Here is a 17,799-nt window from a genome sequence, read left to right as displayed (position 1 = left end):
ACTCAAGTTAAATATTAGAGGCTGCTTTATGCTTACTTTTGTGCTATGCCAAAGCCATGTCACATGCTTTGGTTCATGAGAAAAAGTGTACAACTTCTACCCTCCTTACATGTGCCTTCTCACTCCTGCTCCCCCTGCCCCAACTTTCCTCTGGATTTCCCACCCATTCCTCTCACTGGGGCCATTTTAAGTATTTGTGGTGAGATCACCAGTAGGCCTGTGGTGGCCGTGTTTCGAAGTGCCCACGAAGGCAGCACGTCCTGCCTGGATGAGGAGATGCTAAAGTGTCGTGAGGATGCATTTCTCGAGGACAGCAAAGTCTCGGGGGTTCTGAATCACAGGATATATGGTCCTTTAGGTTCCCAAGGGACACTGGAGCTGGGGGTGTATGTGTGTGATAGTTCCAGGCACCAGAGAGGCCTTGACAATGTGGGATGCTCAGCATGACGGTGTGGTTTGGCTGCCAAACAGCTGACAGAAGCTCAGGGGGCAGCACCGGGAGAACAGGGCTCCAGCACGGCGAAGGGACAACAGTCCTGCCGTACTCAGTGCCCTTGGAGACTTGTGTGCTTACCTGGGCAGGCCCTAGGTGACAGAGACAAGAGCAGGGGTAGCCAAGATGGGGAAAGAATAAGAAACTGTGTCATGGAGCAATGGTTGATGTCAACCCAGAGAAGGGAAGGCTTAGAGAGGCTGTCCTGGAGCCAAGGGAGGAGCTACAGCCAGCAGGAAGCCAGCAGGCAGAGCCAGGGCCAGTGGGGCAAGTTCCAGGGATACAAATTTCAGCTTAGGATAAGGCAGATTGTTCACTTTTTGTTATTATTCTTAGATTTAACTATCCTTGCATTCCTGAGATAAATCTACTTGGATGACATATAATTCTTTTAATATACTGCCAGATTTGGTTTGATGGTGTTTGTTTTTGTTGTTGATTTTTTTTATAATTTATTTTTTTGTTGTTGAGAATATAAACAGCAGAACATAAACAATTCAACCATCTCTACACGTGTAATTCAGTGACATTGATTACATTCTTGAGTTGTGCAACCATTCTCACCCTTCTTTTCCAAACTGTTCCTCCTCCATTAACATAAACTCACTGCCCCCTAAGTTTCCTGTCTAATCTTTTGAGTTGCTGTTGTCAGTTGGATCCCGTATAGATAGTTCTTAAAAGAGGACAAAGCTCAAGGCAGACATTCTTCGCTAATTACACCAAACTATTGTTTGGCTTAAAGAAGACTTCAGGGTGGATATGTTTGACCTAAGGTTTAAAAATTACCTCAAGGCAATAGTTTCAGGGGTTCCTCCAACCTCAGTGGCTCCAGAAGTCTGGATTCCATGAGGATTTGAAATTCTGTTCTGCATTTTCCCCTTTTTGATCAGGATTCTTCTGTAGACTCTTTGGTCAAAACAGAACATTCACTTTTAATTAAGTCTAACCCATCCACAAGTGAACTGGATAAGAGGAGATGAGTGCCTCATCCCCAGAGGTGTGCAAAGAAAGGTTGGATGGGCCGTTGGCAGGGACTGCACTTTAGGAAGGGAAGTGAGAGAAGACCCTTAGGTCTTTTCAAGCTCAAAAGTTGTATGATACAATGAACTAGAAAAAAACGTGACCTCAGAAGATTGCCAATGGGTGTGTGTGAAATGAGTTGAGGACAACAGCTTTATAGTTATAATGAAACTGGAGCATCATGTTCACTGCTGGTAACTCTGTCATTGGTGCAGAAGAGAAATTACTGGCAGGGCAGACAGAAACTGGCCCCCAAAATGAGCCCAGCTGCAGAGTAAAAGGCGGTGCGCACTCTCCCAGGGCTGCTGCTGCCCAGGGATCCCTGCACACGACCAGTGGTGGCAGCAGCAGCCACGACAATATCCCATTTTGAAGCAGTCTTTGCAACATTGCACTTTTGTGGCTCCCAATGCACATGCCTCCCTGAATGACAACAGGAAAATGAAATGGATGTATTGTTCTCTCATGCATTATCATGGGGCGTGTGTGTACAGCTTTGTAGGCTTTTGTCTTAACACGCTCTTGCTTAACACTCTGAACAACCCTCAAAGCAGGTGATGCCAGCATTTCTCAGAGGAGAACCAGGGGCTCAGAGTAAGCATGTGACAGACCTGGGGCCAGAACCTGTGTTCATATGCAAGGCCAATGGCCGTCCCTGACACCATGTACCACTATGCCCACATTGCCTTTTAGCCAAGGACAAAATGCAAAATCAGAGAAGCAGCTGGGAGCAGGACAGGGGACACTTGAGGTTCATCTAGGCAGCAATCTTCCCTCCTCCTTGGTGAGCTGGGACTCCCAGAATGAGTTGGGGTTCCAGGGAAGAGCATGAACAATGGCAAGGGCCCTGGGATAGGGGTTGGGATACCCAGGCTCAAGTAACAGCTCTGCTGACATCTTGCTGTGTGACCTTGGGCAAGTTACAGCCCATTTCTGGACTCAGTGTTCTTCTCTGTAAAATGGGTAAATGGGGCTGATGGCTCTACTAAACTCCTCTGGTTGTTAGGCAGATCTAATGACATTGCAAGCCATAAACTGAGTGCACCTGCAGAGCAGCGATAGCATATGATGGCTCTGTCCTCTGGCTTTCTGGTTTAGAGCATCTTGGTACCCTAGTTCTGTCACCTCCATATTCACACCGAGCTGGATTTGGACTTGACAGCAGGGAGTCCCTGAACAACCGGCTAGGTTGTTACCAGCAGACCCTGAGAGAGAGTGTTGAGACAGATGGCATCTGCACAGCCAGGTCAGCGCTGGGCAGGGCCAGCTAAGCTGCCCCGGGGTCAGGCTGGGAAGTCCAAAGGCTGAGCAGGGGAGATGGTGTCCCGACCCAGGGTCCCAGGACCAGGGCCAGCAATTCAGACTGGTACTTCTGGGAGCTCCACTCATAGATCTCACCCCTGGCCCCAGGGCAATTCTGCTCACAGAGAGCCCCTTTGGCCCCAAGGAGTGCGGGCTGAGAGGCAGGATGGGGGGCAGGAGTGCTGCTGCTCCTCTGCAGACATTCCCAAGCCAGGCTGGGAAGCGCAGGGCATTGGGATGCCCTTGGCCAGCTCAGAGCCAGGATCAAGTCGAGCTTAGGACAGGGCTTCGCATCCATTTTCACATCATGACGCACGTGGGAAACAATACTAGTGCACCAGAGTGACCACAGAGGCTGCTCGTGGTGGAGGTCCCGGCCCTAGGCCCTGTCCCCGTGTGCACCCCAGGAAACGCCATCCTATTGATTTCCAGCTGGCCAAGCTGGGGCATGCGGGGTCCGGCATCCTGGTCCTGCTGAGGCGGGTACAAGCCAGACTCTTGCTGCCACAGAATCCCTGATGCGGATGAACGTTGCCCAAGGTCAGCCAGAAGACCTTTCCACTCAGTAGTGCTGCTTCAACAAGTCAAGTGACCATGTCAGTAGTGAACAGATATTTCTACATATCCCAGTGTTAGCTGGGGCCTCCCAGGCCTTGAGGTCCCAGAAGGATTGCCTCAAATGCCCAAGGCCAAGGCCTGTGAGGTCCTGAGCCTACTTGGGATTTCTGCCCTTTCTGAGAACTTGGCTTAAGGTCCAGTTCCAGGTTCACAGATACTGTCTCTCCTCAGCTCACACCACCCCAGGGCTAAGGCTAAGGCCCTTTTGCCTAGTTCACAAACGTTTGCTTCATACCCCTCAAGTATTTCCTGAATTTTAGTAGCAGTTCCTGAAGGTGAGGAGTCCTGGTGGTGCAGTGGTTAAGAGCTTGGCTGCTAACCACAAGGTCGGCAGTTCAAATCCACCAGCCACTCCTTAGAAGCCTTATGGAGCAGTTCTACTCTATCCAACAGGGTCACCATGAGTCAGAATCGACTTGAGGGCAATGGGTTTGGGTTTTTTGTTTGTTTGTTTTCCTGAAGGTGAAGAAGCCCCTGGGTGGCTCAAACGGTTAAGTGCTTAGCTACTATAAACCCACCCAAAGTTACCTCAGAATACAGGCCTCACAATGGTTTTTGTTTGGTTGTTTTTTACTTTTTTCCTGAAGGTGTGGAAATCTGTGGGGAAGGGACTCATGGCCCAGCTTCCCTCCTTCTCCTTGCCCCCTCCTCTCTCTCCTGTCTCCTCTGACCTTCTTCTCCCTCCCCCCTCAGCAGCAAGCGATTCCCCCTCCCTGGCTCCTGCAGTGGCCTTGCCCCCCTCTGAACAGTGCTCCTTTGGCCTTCATTTCCCTCAGCTCACAGGCACTTACCTTCCCAGAGCTGGCACTTTCCACCACAGGTGTGGCTGTCACTGAAGGGAGTTCTCACCCGGCTACTAAAGCATTAGAATTGTCTCCAGCACTGATACAACCTGGTACCTTCCTCGCTCAAGTCAGCTGTTTTCAGTCATTGTGTAATGTCTCCCCAGTTCTTATACCAACATAAGAAACAACAGTTGCCATACTCACTTTGAAAATTTTCTTAGAGTTAAAAGCTCTTCCAAGCATTTATGTTGACTCCAGAACAAGGGCTAGAAACTCAAATGCCCATGAAGGCCACACAGGCAGGGTACTGGGCAGGGTGACCCGGAGTGGGGAGAGCGGCCTGCCTGGCTCAAGAAATGGTGCTGCGCACAAAGGCAGGCCTAGTGCAGCCAAGTGGCTCACGTCCCAAAAGAAGCCAGAAATCTGGATTTTTATATGAAACTCCTGTATTTTAAATGTTGTTGTGTGCCATGGAGTTGATTCCGACTCATAGCGATCCCATGTGACAGAATATAACTGCCCCACAGGGTTTTCTAGGCTAGAACCTTTAAGGGAGCACCTCGCCGGGTGTTTTCTTCTGCAGAGCCACTGGGTGGGTTAAACCAGCTACCTTTCAGTCAGCAGCCAAGTACTTAACCGTTGTGCCACCAGGGCTCCTTGTATTTTAAACACTAGTTATGAATTCTAAAAATTGTGGACACTGTGTACCAGTTGTCGTCAAGTAGACTCCAATTCTTGGCGAACCAGCGTGTGTCAGAGTAGATCTGGGCTCCACAGGGTTTTCAATGGCTGATTTTTTGGAAGGATCGCCAGGTCTTTCTTCCAAGGTGTTTCTGTGTAGACCAAGTAAAACACCTCTGTGGGCCACACCCTGATGGAGTGCTGCCAGTTTACACTCTTTGCTGTAGAGGGAAGGTGAGATTTTCACCTCCGGGTGCCCAGTCGTCCTCCGGAGTTCTCTGTGGATAGCTCATCTCCCTTTTCCCTGGTGGCTGGGGAAGTGCAAGTTTGGGCTCATGACCCCACACATTCAGACTCATTAAGAGTCTCCTCGCATGATGTCGTTGCAGCCGTCAACAGGGCTCTGCGGCAGTGGTGCCATCTGCAGGGTTGCGGCAGTCACAGCGTACCTGAGAGCCATGGCAATACCTGTGAGCTCTTCCTGCCTCGAGGCTTGCCCTAGAGACTCAAACCAGGGAGGATAGGAGGGCCCCCAGCCACTGAGGACCCTATCTCAGTGCAATGCCTGGGTATTCTGGCCTAACATATTTAGCAATTAACATAAATGCAGGCCCAGCCTGCAGGGGATGAAAAAAGACATGGAGCTGCCCCACTCGCATTACAGGAAAGAGATCTGGCCCCAGCTTTCTCTGACTTGCCATGTCACCTTAAGCAAATCTCTTCTCTGCACTGAGCCTCAGTTTCCTCGCTTGTAATATGGGTATAAGGTTCCTGGCTCCTTCATCAGACTGCCCTGAGGCCAAAATCAAAGAGAAATCACAGCGATGAATGCATGTATGGGCTGCCAACGGCTATAAGTGTTAGGACCTCTTACTATGCTTCTCAGTCCTTAACTTACCCAGGACAGCCATCACCCCAGCTCTGACCCTTAAACAGCCACGGCATTCCCTGCTGGATTCCAGGCTGAAACTCAGAACATCCCAGTGCTGAATCCAGGGCTCCCTGCCCTCCTTAGCTTGTCGCAGCCCCTCCCCTGCTTCACCGCTGCTCCTCCCGCTCTGCTTCCTAAATACGTCCCAGGTGTCCCAGCCTCTGTGCCCTTGCCCCTGCTGTTCCCTCTGCCAGGACATGCCCTTCCCCCTGATTACCTATCAGAACCTTCCATGTCCTCTCGGCTCAGCTCCAACTCTCCTCTTTCAGCAGCTTTCCCTTATCCCCACTGGGGGCGATGTTGCCTTTCTCTGAGCTCCTGGACTGTCTGCTCTGTTCTCTGCCCACCTTGAGTTGGAGTCATTTGCGCTCATGCCTGCACCATTAGGCTGTGGCCTCCTGCTGTGTGCTCTGTGAGGGCAGGACCACACCCCACAGGCTCCCCAGCCCCAGCAGGAACCCCATGAGGGTGTGACCAGCAGGCACAGGCAGCTCTGAGCCCCCTGCCTGCTGCTCTGGCAGCTGCCAGCAGGTGCACCTGTGTTGTGTGAGGGCTCATAGCCCCAGCAGATTGGCCCAGTCCAAAAGCTAGAGGTGGGCCCTCAGGCCAGCCTCCAGGGGACTGACTGGCAGTGCCCAGCATCCGTGGATGATGTTGGAAGCTGCCATCAGGTAGACTGCTATGAGTGGTAAGTCCCAGTAAAGGCCGGCTAGTGAGCAGCCCAGGAGGCCGGCTCCTCCTGTGCCAGCCTGCAGCATGACCCAGTGCACAGGGCACAGGATGGGGGCAGGACGTCTGGGTCTGAGCCACCCGCTTGCCCTGGCTCTTTGGGATGATTGTTGTCCTTTGCTGGGCCTCAGTTTCCCCATCCGTACAAAGCGGAATCCACCTAGTGTTTGGCAGTGAGGGTCGGGAAGGGAGGTTGTAGTTGTCTCAGTGACTAAAGGCATTCCTGGCATTTAGTGCCCTGGGGTCGGGGAACTTAGGACAGTCCCGGATAGCAAAGAATTGCATCCCTCCCAAGGAAAAAAAAACGCCCAAAGTGCCTCCATGAGAACCCCCGTGGATGATCTCACGGGTCCCTTCCAGATCTGTGATTCTGAAAAAAATCACCCCAACTCATACTCAGACGTTCTCAACTGAAATTTTTACCTTGAAATGACAGCTTATAGCCTTGCTGCCTCTGCGATGGGGCTGCTGCTGAGATAAGCAGTCAGCCCTGAGGGATCCGGAAGGTTCCTCCCAGCTCCAGCACTCTGTAACTCTCTGCAACTGGAGATAATAGTAATGGTTTTACACACAACGACCAGGAGGCTTTCCATTCTGAAGCCTGCGAGACACACCACACGGGTTACCTCCTTTGATCCTCTTACCAGCCCGGGGAGGGTGCAGATGAGGAAATCATGGCTCAGAAAGGGTGAGAGATGTGTTCAAAGTCACACAGCCAGAAATTGATGGGCTTGGGATCTGAACCCAGTGCCGTTTCCCCTCCTCTGGGCTTCCTTCATGGGCCCCCATTCCTGCCTCTCCCAAAGAGGCAGCCAACTCACTTGCCTTTCCAGGAAAAAAGAAACATGTCAAGACTCTGAAATGCAGCCCAGAAAGGTCAGATGGCCATTTCCCTCCATCTCCTCTCTCCCCTCCCCTCCTTCCTCCTCTCCCCTCCCCTCCTTCCTCCTCTCCTCTCCCCTCCCCTCCTCTCCTCTCCCCTCCCCTTCTCTCCTCTCATCTTCCCTCCCCTCCCCTTCTCTCCTCTCCTCTTCCCTCCCCTCCCCTCCCCTTTCCTCCTCTCCCTTTCCTCCCCTCCTCTTCCCCCTCCCTTCCTCTCCCCTCCTCTGTTTTCCCTTCCTTTCCTCCCCGCTCCTTTTCTCTTTCTCTCTTTCTCTGTCACACAAAAACTCAGATTTATACACGCACACTGATCCATAGTAGAAGTACTTACCAATTTTACCATGTATTTCAAATATCAACTTTGAAATTAACACAAAAAAAAAAAAAAAAAAGGAGTCAGATTGGCCCAGGGAGAAAGTTCTGAGAAGCCAGCTTCTGGAGCTGGTCAGGAGTTAGAAGGCCTTTGGCCCTGGCACCCCCTCTTTTAAAGAAGCACTGGCTGGGCCACACCTGGGAATCTGAGCCACCCTCATGGTAGCAGGAGAAAAGGTGCGAAGGACCGGAGCCAGGAGCCCTGTGGTCAGAGGGGAAGTGTGTGGCACCCCCGTGCACACCCTCCCCACTCCCCACCCTCCCTGTCCTGACCTGAATCCCAGCCCAGCCTGAACCGCCCTGGCCAGCCCCGTGCAGGACACACAGAAGCCACCACTGTCGGTGCTCTGGTCCAAGATCCAGAAGCATAGAGAAGCCCATCAACTCCATCACCCACTCTGTGTCAGAGGTGTGCCCTGCTGGAATGTTCTTTTCCCAACGGGTGACAAAGGGAATCCGTTTTCTTAACCAAAAAGCTTTTGAGCAAAGGACCAAGTGTCACTCCCTTGTTAAAAACCCTTGAAGACCTTGCTGCCCAAAGGGTGGTCCTGGACCAGCAGCATCATCCCCTGGGAGCGTGTTGGAAATGCAGCCACCCCACCCCCAGACTTCCAGACCCTGAATCTGCAGCAACAGACTACCCAGGTGAGGTGTGCATGTCACCATGTGAGAGGCAGTGCTGGCCCTCGTTAGTACACCCCAGCCACACTGGACCCTCTGGGTTTCTAAAACATGCCAAAGTCTTGGCCATTTCAGGGCCTTCCCACATGCTGCTCCCTCTACCAGGAATGCTCTTCCCTAGGCTTTCACATAGTGGGGTCCTTCTTATCCTTCAGGTCTCAGACTAAATGTTACCACTTCAGGAAAGCCTTCCCAGACCATCTGTAGGTCCCCCTGTTAGTGCTTCTCAAACCACCTACTCATTCTCTTCCAAAACCAAACCCACTACTGTTGAGTAGATTCCAGCTCATAGCAACCCCAGAGGGTTTCTAAGGCTGTAAATCCCTACGGAAGCAGACTGCCACATCTTTCTCTCTCAGAGCCACTGGTGTTTTGAACCACTGACCTTTTGGTTAGCAGTCATTCTCTTTAGTAACTCTTATCACTGTTTGTATTCATAGCTGCACCAGTGCAGTGTTTCCAACATCTGTGTCCTCCGCTAGAATGTATGTTCCAAGAAGGCAGGCATCACATTGGTCTCATACACCCTGCACCCCTATATCTGCCACAGTGCCTGGCACATAGTACCTGTACAAAAAAAACCATTGCCATAGAGTTGATTCTGACTCATAGGAACCCTATAGCACAGAGTAGAACTGCCCCATAGGGTTTCCAGGAAGCAGCTGGTGAATTTGAACTGCCAACCTTTTGGTTAGCAGCCAAACTCTTAACCACTGCACCACCTGGGCTGGCACGTAGAAGGCACATGATAAATACTGATTGAGTCCATTTTGAGTGAATGAATGCAGGACAAGTAGTTATGAAATGTAGGACAAATGTATTTATTCAACTCCGTTATTTAAGTTCAGAGTAACTAGTCTAGAAATTAACCTACGGGCTCACTTCACAAATGGGCCTAGAGAAGGGCAGGGACTTGTCCAAAGTCACCCAGCAAGTCTAGCAGACCAAAGCCTCTGACCTTTCAGGTCTCACCGTCTCACCCCGTGACTGGACCCTGTGCCTGTCCGTTTGCACGGCCTGACAAAGCAGGATGCTTGCAGGGGCCACTGACCTACATTGTGAATAATTGCATTGTGCAGAGGGACTCTCGAGCCAGCTGCTTTCCTTTCCATACACAGATGGGGGAGGCTTTCCTGGGCAGCTTCGGGATGCCGCCCGCTGAGCGATGGCGGATCAGGAGTCAAGAGTGAGCAAGTCCCTCCTCCAGCTATCACAAACTGTCCTGGCCATTCTGCTGGGCACAGAGCCCTGTCAGGCAGGAAGGAGAATTGTCTCAGCTTGAGTTCAGCCTGCAGCACCAAGCACAGCGTTCACGGAGCTCTAGGGGCTTTAGGGGAGGAGGCCTCTGTCGAACATTTAGCAATTGAGATACTCCTCCCAGGAGCACAGCACCTCACAGTTTATAGAACATGTTTATGTCCACTATCTCTCTGGGATTTGACATGATATTTGTAAAGGGCAGGGCAGAAAGGGGTGAGGGAAGAAGGAGGACTGGTTTGGGAGGCACATAGGCCTGGGTTTTAATCTCAGCTCTGATACTTCCTAGCTGGAGATTTGGGGCGAATCACTTAACCTATCTGTGCCTCAGTTCCCTTGTCTGTTCAATGGGTGTAACATTGTGTTGGATTCTTAAGAGGCTTAAACAAGATAATGTGTGTAGAGCTCTCAACTTGGCAACTAGCCCATAGTTGTTACTGATGACAAGGCAGCTCTTGGTGTCATCATGGCCGCCGGTATTGGTTGAGGGCAACCCACCCTTCTTCTGAGGCCACCTCTCATGGGAACCATCCTAATATTACCAGAATGGAAGCTCCATGAGAACAGGGCTCTTGTCTGTCCTGTTTATTGCAGCATCCCCCTTGCCTAAAACAATACCTGGCAAATGATAGTGCTTAATGGTTATTTATTGATTGAATGAATGGATAAATGATTACTTAGCTAATTGCCATTGTGAGCAACGAGTAAGAAAGAAAAAACAAATTGAAAGTCCTTGTAAACCAGTCATCCAGAGCCAGAGAAACAATTATAGGGCAGTAGAGTGATGTGATTTACAGTTGTACAGGAGAGAAAACCAAAAAACCAAACCCACTGCCACTGAGTCGATTCCGACTCATAGTCACCCTATAGGACGTAGTAGAACTGCCCCATAGGGTTCCCAAGGAGTGGCTGGTGTATTTGAACTGCCAGCCTTTTGGTTAACAGCCATGCTCTTAACCACTGTGCCACCAGGGCTCCTGTACAGGAGAGAAATGGGCCTGAAATCGCAGCCCAATCCCTGACCTGAAATCCCAGCACTGCGTTTGCAGGAATCAGTGCCCTGTGCTCTAGCCTAGGGCCATATGGCCCCCACACACTGGGATCAGGCCAAGGGCAGTGGCCAGCTACAGCCTGAGCCATCCAGGCCCTCAGTGCCCCACAGGTGGGGATCCTCCATGGTGTTTGGGAATTTGGCCTCGTTTAAGGCCAGTGGGCACCTTCCAGAGAAGCAGAGGATTCTTCTGGTGGCTTTGCCACTTCCAAACCTCCTGAACCACAGCAGTTCTTCATCCCAGCATAGAGTAACCCACGGCCCCTAGGCTGGACCGTCTGCACGGTTCTTTGGAGCCCTCTAGAGGTGCTTTGGTGCATGGCAATAATGCCAAGTAAGCACTAATCTCTTGGCCCCGCCCCTGTTACATTACTTGATTGTGACTACTCAGACCATGGGGACTCCAATCCCAGGCAGGATCTGGACAATCAGACAAGAATGAGCATGGCTCCTTCTCTTTGCTTTGGGATTCAGTATAGGAGTCACTTGACTGTCATCACAGACTTCTCATCTCTCAGACTCACGAATACACGAATCTCGTCAGAACCTCACCGTTCCTAAAACCACCCCAACCCTTGCCAATCTGATCTGTGTGCAGTGTGCCCGGAGATGGGGCTTTGGAAGGGCAGTGTTAGTGGCCAGAGGATATTTATGTTTTATTTCTGTACTGGGGCCTGGGTACTGGGGAGATGGGGGGAGAAGCAGCTCTGACCACCCTCAGGACCATGGGCTTCTCTGAACTCTCAGTGGCTCCTTCGTTGTTTGCTACCCCTCCCATCTCTGCAGCTGAGGCTGTGCTTAAGTTTATGAGATGAGTGGGAGGATGGAAAAATCAGGTTTTTGAATTAGGATTTCAGGATTCAGAGAGGTTGGGGCAGATGGGGATGAGAGGGTGGGGGAGGAGGGAGCTACTAACAAGGTAACCAAGCTGAACTATAAGCTACAGAAGCAGGAAGACAGATCTAGCAGCAGTTCTGTGAAAAATACCGGATGAGGTCTTGTTGATAGTATTGGGTGCCGTCAAGTAGTTTTTCACTCACAGTGACCCAATGTGACAGAGTACAACTGGTCTGTAAGGTTTTCTTGGTTGTAATCTTTATGGAAGCAAATCGCCAGGTATTTCTCCTGCAGAGTCACTAGGTAGGTCCAAACTGCCAACCTTTCAGTTAGCAGCTGAGCACATAACAATTGGGCCACCAGGGCTCCTTGATAGGATTTTGTCAACCTTAAGGAACATGACTCACCAGTGGAAGACAGTTACGAAGAAAGCCAAGGCAATCTGGAGCAAAGGGAACAGGCACACTTGCTCAGCTTTACGTGATGGGCTCAGTTCTAGGCCTGTGGATTGTGATGAACTCAAGCAGGTGGAAGGACTGGGGCCAGCATGTGGGGGAAAGGCACAAGGTGGTGCATCACTTCTCTGCACATCTCCCCTCCTGACGAAGAGTATACACACTCAAAAAGGAGAGTTAGGTCTTATCCTGGGTGGAGGTACAGGAGGAGAAGGTTCTGGTTCAGTAAAAGAACTGTTCATCCATCTAACCAAGGGTGGGAGGGAGGGGGCTCCCTGGCACTGGAGTTATATAAGCCAGATAACCGTTGTTAGATTCCCATAAATAGTTTTCATTACATTGAACAATGGTGTATGACAGGACCTCTGAAGTCCTCTCTAACGCTGAGAATCTAAGATTCCATCATAATTTACTGCCTTTCATTGTGAAACAACAGACAGAATCATCATTAATGAGTTTGCTATTCATCCATGATGGTAATGGACCTGCGCTTCTGGATTCCGATGTCTGCTTGCCTGTCAGACGTTGCAGAAACCCAGCTTCTGCCACTCACTCACTGCTGACCTTGGGCCAAGTCTGAAGACCACCATCTTCCATAGTAAAATCCAGGCCAGTTCCTGGGTGGGTGGCAATGGAGGGGAAATCTCTAGAACTGGCCACTCTAACTTCGGTTCCTGGAGACCACCTTCTTCTGGGCTGACTCTCATTAGTACTCACTTCAGGGGGCTCTGCTACCCCTTAGCACTCCGGCCCAAGTGTAGATTCAATGGCTGTGGGCCAAAGAGAATGAGACAAGCTTTCTGTGGCTGACACTTTCTCATCTCATCAAGTCTGAGAGAGATGCTTTTGGAGAGTGTGGTTACAAAATGGCCTGAGCCTGCAAGCCCCATCCTCCTAGTTCTTCCTGCTTCCATATGGGGAGCACCATCTTTCCTCAACTCGCAGGACCCCAAGCCATCGCCTGATTCAAAGGCCAGGCCTAGAGACCAGGGCCAAAAGAAATAGGATGTTCATCCCTAACCTGCGTAAGGCCTGCCTTTCACACCTCGGCATCCTACCAAAGTGCCATTTCTTCCTAGTGATTGACCCTAGAGATGCCCACCCCTTGCCCTCAGAGGTATGACTTTACTCTAGCCTCAGCAGGACAAGCCCATCAGAACACAAAATCCTGAACATAGTTCTTTGATGATATACACTCAGCGGGATCAATTCTAAAGGCAAACAGATTTGCAAAAACATCTTCACCTTTACTTAGTAAATTTGTTGTTGATAGTATATGGATATAGCAATTCTGAAACTATATTGTGCCTATTGTAATATCAAGCAAATGAGTAAATATTTTGATGTTGTTGGAAACCAGGGGAGATACAAATATGGACTGGGGGAGGCAAGCAAGAACCCTGTGGTTTTAGATTTTATCTCTACCTGTGTCTATCTCTGCACACATGAGATTGCCTTGAGTCGGAGCCCTGGTGACACAGTGGTTAAGAACTTGGCTGCCAACCAAAAGGTCAGATTTCGAATCTACCAGCTGCTCCTTGGAAACCCTATGGAGCAGTTCTACTCTGTCCTGCAGGGTCACTATGAGTCGGAATTGACTCGACAGCAATGGGTTTTTTGTTTTACCCTCCACTAAAAAAGAACCAAGATTCTTTGGAAAATGTCTGATTCCAAGGTTAAGGCAAGGAAAGTACAAGAAGAGCCTAAAACATCTCGTCCTAGGAAGTAAGAAAGTGCTCAAAAAAAATTGTGAGGACGTGTTGAAAAAACACAAGAGGCAGCATGAAGGGGTTCTCCACTGGCTAAATCTTGAAAAACATTGCTCATCAAAATGAGCGACGATAATAATGAATCATAAGACAGTGAATAAAAAAGGAACTCATACGTCCATACTGATGTAAATCAGAAAATCGAAGGAAGGGCAAACTCGTGTTGGCAGTAGAATGCCAGGTCTTTAAACGGAATGATAGAGTTAGAAAAACACCAATTCGCAACCACCAAAGTAATGAGCAATTCAAGTGAGAAGCATCAGTGAATGCTGAAACCACGGAGTTGATGCTTGTGGGGGAACATGATACTCACATGGTCTCAAAGTCAGCCCCACAGGTTATTAATTACAAAGGGGAAATGGTGCCATTCAAGTGGAGGAATCTGGCAGCCATCACCTTAACCAAATATCGCAGGTAACGTCAGCAACAATGGAACAAAGTGCCTTCACATGGGAAGGGGGGCCAGACCATCACTTATATAGGATTCCTGCCAAGAATGGATAAAAGAATGGATAGCCCGAATGAAATCAGAAAAAGACAGTTAGACAAACCCAAATTGAGGGACGTTCTACAAAACGACTTGGACACATCAAAATAACATGCAAAACAAAAGTACACTGAGTAATTATTTGAGATTGTTGTTATCGTTAGGTGCCGTCAACTCGGTTCAAACTCATAGCAACCTTATGTACAACAGAATAAAACACTGCCCCTGGGTCCTGTGCCATCCTCACAATCATTGCTGTGTTGGAGCCCATCACTGCAGCCACTGTGTCCATCCATCTCACTGAGGGTCGTCCCCTCTTTTCCTGACCCTTTACTTTACCAAGCATGATGTCCTTTTCCAGGGACTGGTCCCTCCCGATAACATATCCGAGGTAAGTGAGACAAATTCTCACTACTGTCGCTTCTAAGGAGCATTCTGGTTGTACTTCTTCCAAGACAGATTTGTTTGTTCTTCTGGCAGTAAATGGTGTATTCAGTATTCTTCACCAACAACATAATTCAAAGGCATCAATTCTTCCTCAGTCTTCCTTATTCTTGTCCAGCTTTCGCATGCATATGAGGTGATTGAAAACACCATGGCTTGGATCAGGCACACCTTAGTCCTCAAGGTGACATCTTTGCTTTTTAACACTTTAAAGAGGTCTTTTGCAGCAGATTTGCACAATGCAAATGTTTTAGGTTAAAGGAGACTGAAGAGGTATAGCAAGTAAATGCAATATAAAGTCCTGGATTGGGTCCTGCTATGGGGGGGAAAATTGCTTTAAAGGACATTATTGGGCCAGTTTGTGGAATTTGAAAATTGATAGGATATTAAATAATAGTACTGTATCAGTGTCTGTCAGTTCGTCATACTATGGGGGCTTGCATGTTGCTGTGATGCTGGAAGCTATGCCACCGGTATTCAGATACCAGCAGGGTCACCCATGAAGGACAGATTGCAGCTGAGCTGAGCTTCCAGACTAAGACAGACTAGGAAGAAGGACCCGGCAGTCTACTTCTGAAAAGCATTAGCCAGTGAAAACCTTATGAATAGCAGTGGAACATTGTCTGATATAGTCCCGAAAGATGAGCCCCCCAGGTTGGAAGGCACTCAAAAGACGACTTGGGAAGAGCTGCCTCCTCAAAGTAGAGTTGACCTTAACGACGTGGATGGAGTAAAGCTTTTGGGACCTTCATTTGCTGATGTGGCACAACTCAAAATGAGAAGAAACAGCTGCAAACATCCATTAATAATTGGAACCTGGAATGTATGAAGTATGAATCTAGGAAAATTGGAAATCATCAAAAATGAAGTGGAACACATAAACATCAATATCCTAGACATTAGTGAGCTGAAATAGCCATCTTGAATCGGACAATCATATGGTGTGCTATGCTGGGAATGACACCTTGAAGAGGAATGTTGTTGCATTCATCGTCAAAAAGAACATTTCAAGATCTATCCTGAAGTACAGCGTTGTCAGTGATAGGATAATACCCATACGCCTACAAGGAAGACCAGTTAATACGACTATTATTCAAATTTATGCACCAACCACCAAGGCCAAAGATGAATAAATTGAAGATTTTTATCAGCTTCTGCAGTCTGAAATTGATCAAACATGTAGTCAGGATGCATTGATAATTACTGATGATTGGAATGCAAAAGTTGGAAACAAAGAAGAAGGATTGTTAGTTGGAAAATATGGCCTTGGTGATAGAAACAATGCCAGAGATCAAATGATAGAATTTTGGAAGACCAATGACTTCTTCATTGAAAATACCTTCTTTCACCAGCGTAAACAGTGACTATACACATAGACCTTGCCAGATGGAATACACAGGAACCAAATTGACTACATCTGTGGAAAGAGGCAGTAGAAAAGCTCAATATCATCAGTCAGAACAAGGCCAGGGGCTGACTGTGGAACAGACCGCCAATTGCTCCTATGCAAGTTCAAGCTGAAACTGAAGAAAATTAGAGCAAGACCACAAGAGCCAAGATATGGCCTTGAGTATATCCCACCTGAATTTAGAGACCATCTCAAGAATAGATTTGACGCATTGAACACTAGTGACCAAAGACCAGATGAGTTGTAGAATGACATCAAGAACATCATACATGAAGAAAGCAAAAGGTCGTTGAAAAGACAGGAAAGAAAGAAAAGACCAAGATGAATGTCAGAGGAGACTCTGAAATTTGCTCTCGAATGTCAAACAGCTAAAGCAAAAGGAAGAATTGATGAAGTAAAAGAACTGAACAAGATTTCAAAGGGCGTCTCAAGAAGACAAAGTAAAGTATTATAATGACATGTGCCAAGAGCTGGAGATGGAAAACCAAAAAGGAAGAACACACTTGGCATTTCTCAAGCGGAAAGAACTGAAGAAAAAATTCAAGCCTCAAGTTGCAATAGTGAAGGATTCTATGGGAAAGATATTAAACGATGCAGGAAGCATCAAAAGAAGGTGGAAGGAATACACAGAGTCATTATACCAAAAAGAACTAGCTGATATTCAACCATTTCAAGAGGGCATATGATCAGGAACCGATGGTACTGAAGGAAGAAGTCCAAGCTGCTCTGAAGGCATTGGCGAAAAACAAGGCTCCAGGAATTGACAGAATATCAATTGAGATGTTTCAACAAACGGATACAGCATTGGAGGTGCTCACTCGTCTATGCCAAGAAATATGGAAGACAGCTTCCTGGCAACTGGCTGGAAAAGATCCGTATTTATGCCTATTCCCAGGAAAGGTGATCCAACCAAATGCGGAAATTATAAAACAATATCACACGCAAGCAAAATTTTGCTGAAGGTCATTCAAAAATGGCTGCAGCAGTATATTGACAGGGAACTGCCAGAAATTCAGGCCGGTTTCAGAAGAGGACGTGGAACAAGGGATATCATCGCTGATGTCAGATGGATCCTGGCTGAAAGCAGAGAATACCAGAAGGATGTTTACCTGTGTTTTATTGACTATGCAAAGGCATTCAACTGTGTGGATCATAACAAATTATGGATAACATTGTGAAGAATGGGAATTCCAGAACACTTAATTGTGCTCGTGAGGAACCTTTACGTAGATCAAGAGGCAGTTGTTTGGACAGAACAAGGGGATACTGAATGGTTTAAAGTCAGGAAAGGTGTGCATCAGGGTTGTGTCCTTTCACCATACCTAGTCAATCTGTATGCTGAGCAAATAATCTGAGAAGCTGGACTATATGAAGAAGAATGGGGCATCAGGAATGGAGGAAGACTCATTAACAACCTGCATTATGCAGATGACACAACCTCGCCTGCTCAAAGTGAAAACGACTTGAAGGACTTACTAATGAAGATCAAAGACCACAGCCTTTAGTATGGCTTGCACATCAACATAAAGAAAACAAAAATCCTCACAACTGGACCAATGAGCAACATCATGATAAACGGAGAAAAGATTGAAGTTGT

At 48.4% G+C, this 17,799-nt stretch overlaps 1 protein-coding gene across 1 annotated transcript in view; it reads left to right on the top strand.

The window, feature by feature from the left end:
• Positions 1 to 17,799, top strand: part of GABBR2 (gamma-aminobutyric acid type B receptor subunit 2) — a 439,230-nt gene that overhangs the window by 404,329 nt on the left and 17,102 nt on the right. The gene's annotated exons all lie outside the window — the stretch shown is intronic.

The sequence above is a fragment of the Elephas maximus genome, chromosome 9 (genome assembly GCF_024166365.1).
Source record: "Elephas maximus indicus isolate mEleMax1 chromosome 9, mEleMax1 primary haplotype, whole genome shotgun sequence".
Taxonomy (NCBI): domain Eukaryota; kingdom Metazoa; phylum Chordata; class Mammalia; order Proboscidea; family Elephantidae; genus Elephas; species Elephas maximus.
This window is presented reverse-complemented; position numbering and strand designations above follow the sequence as displayed.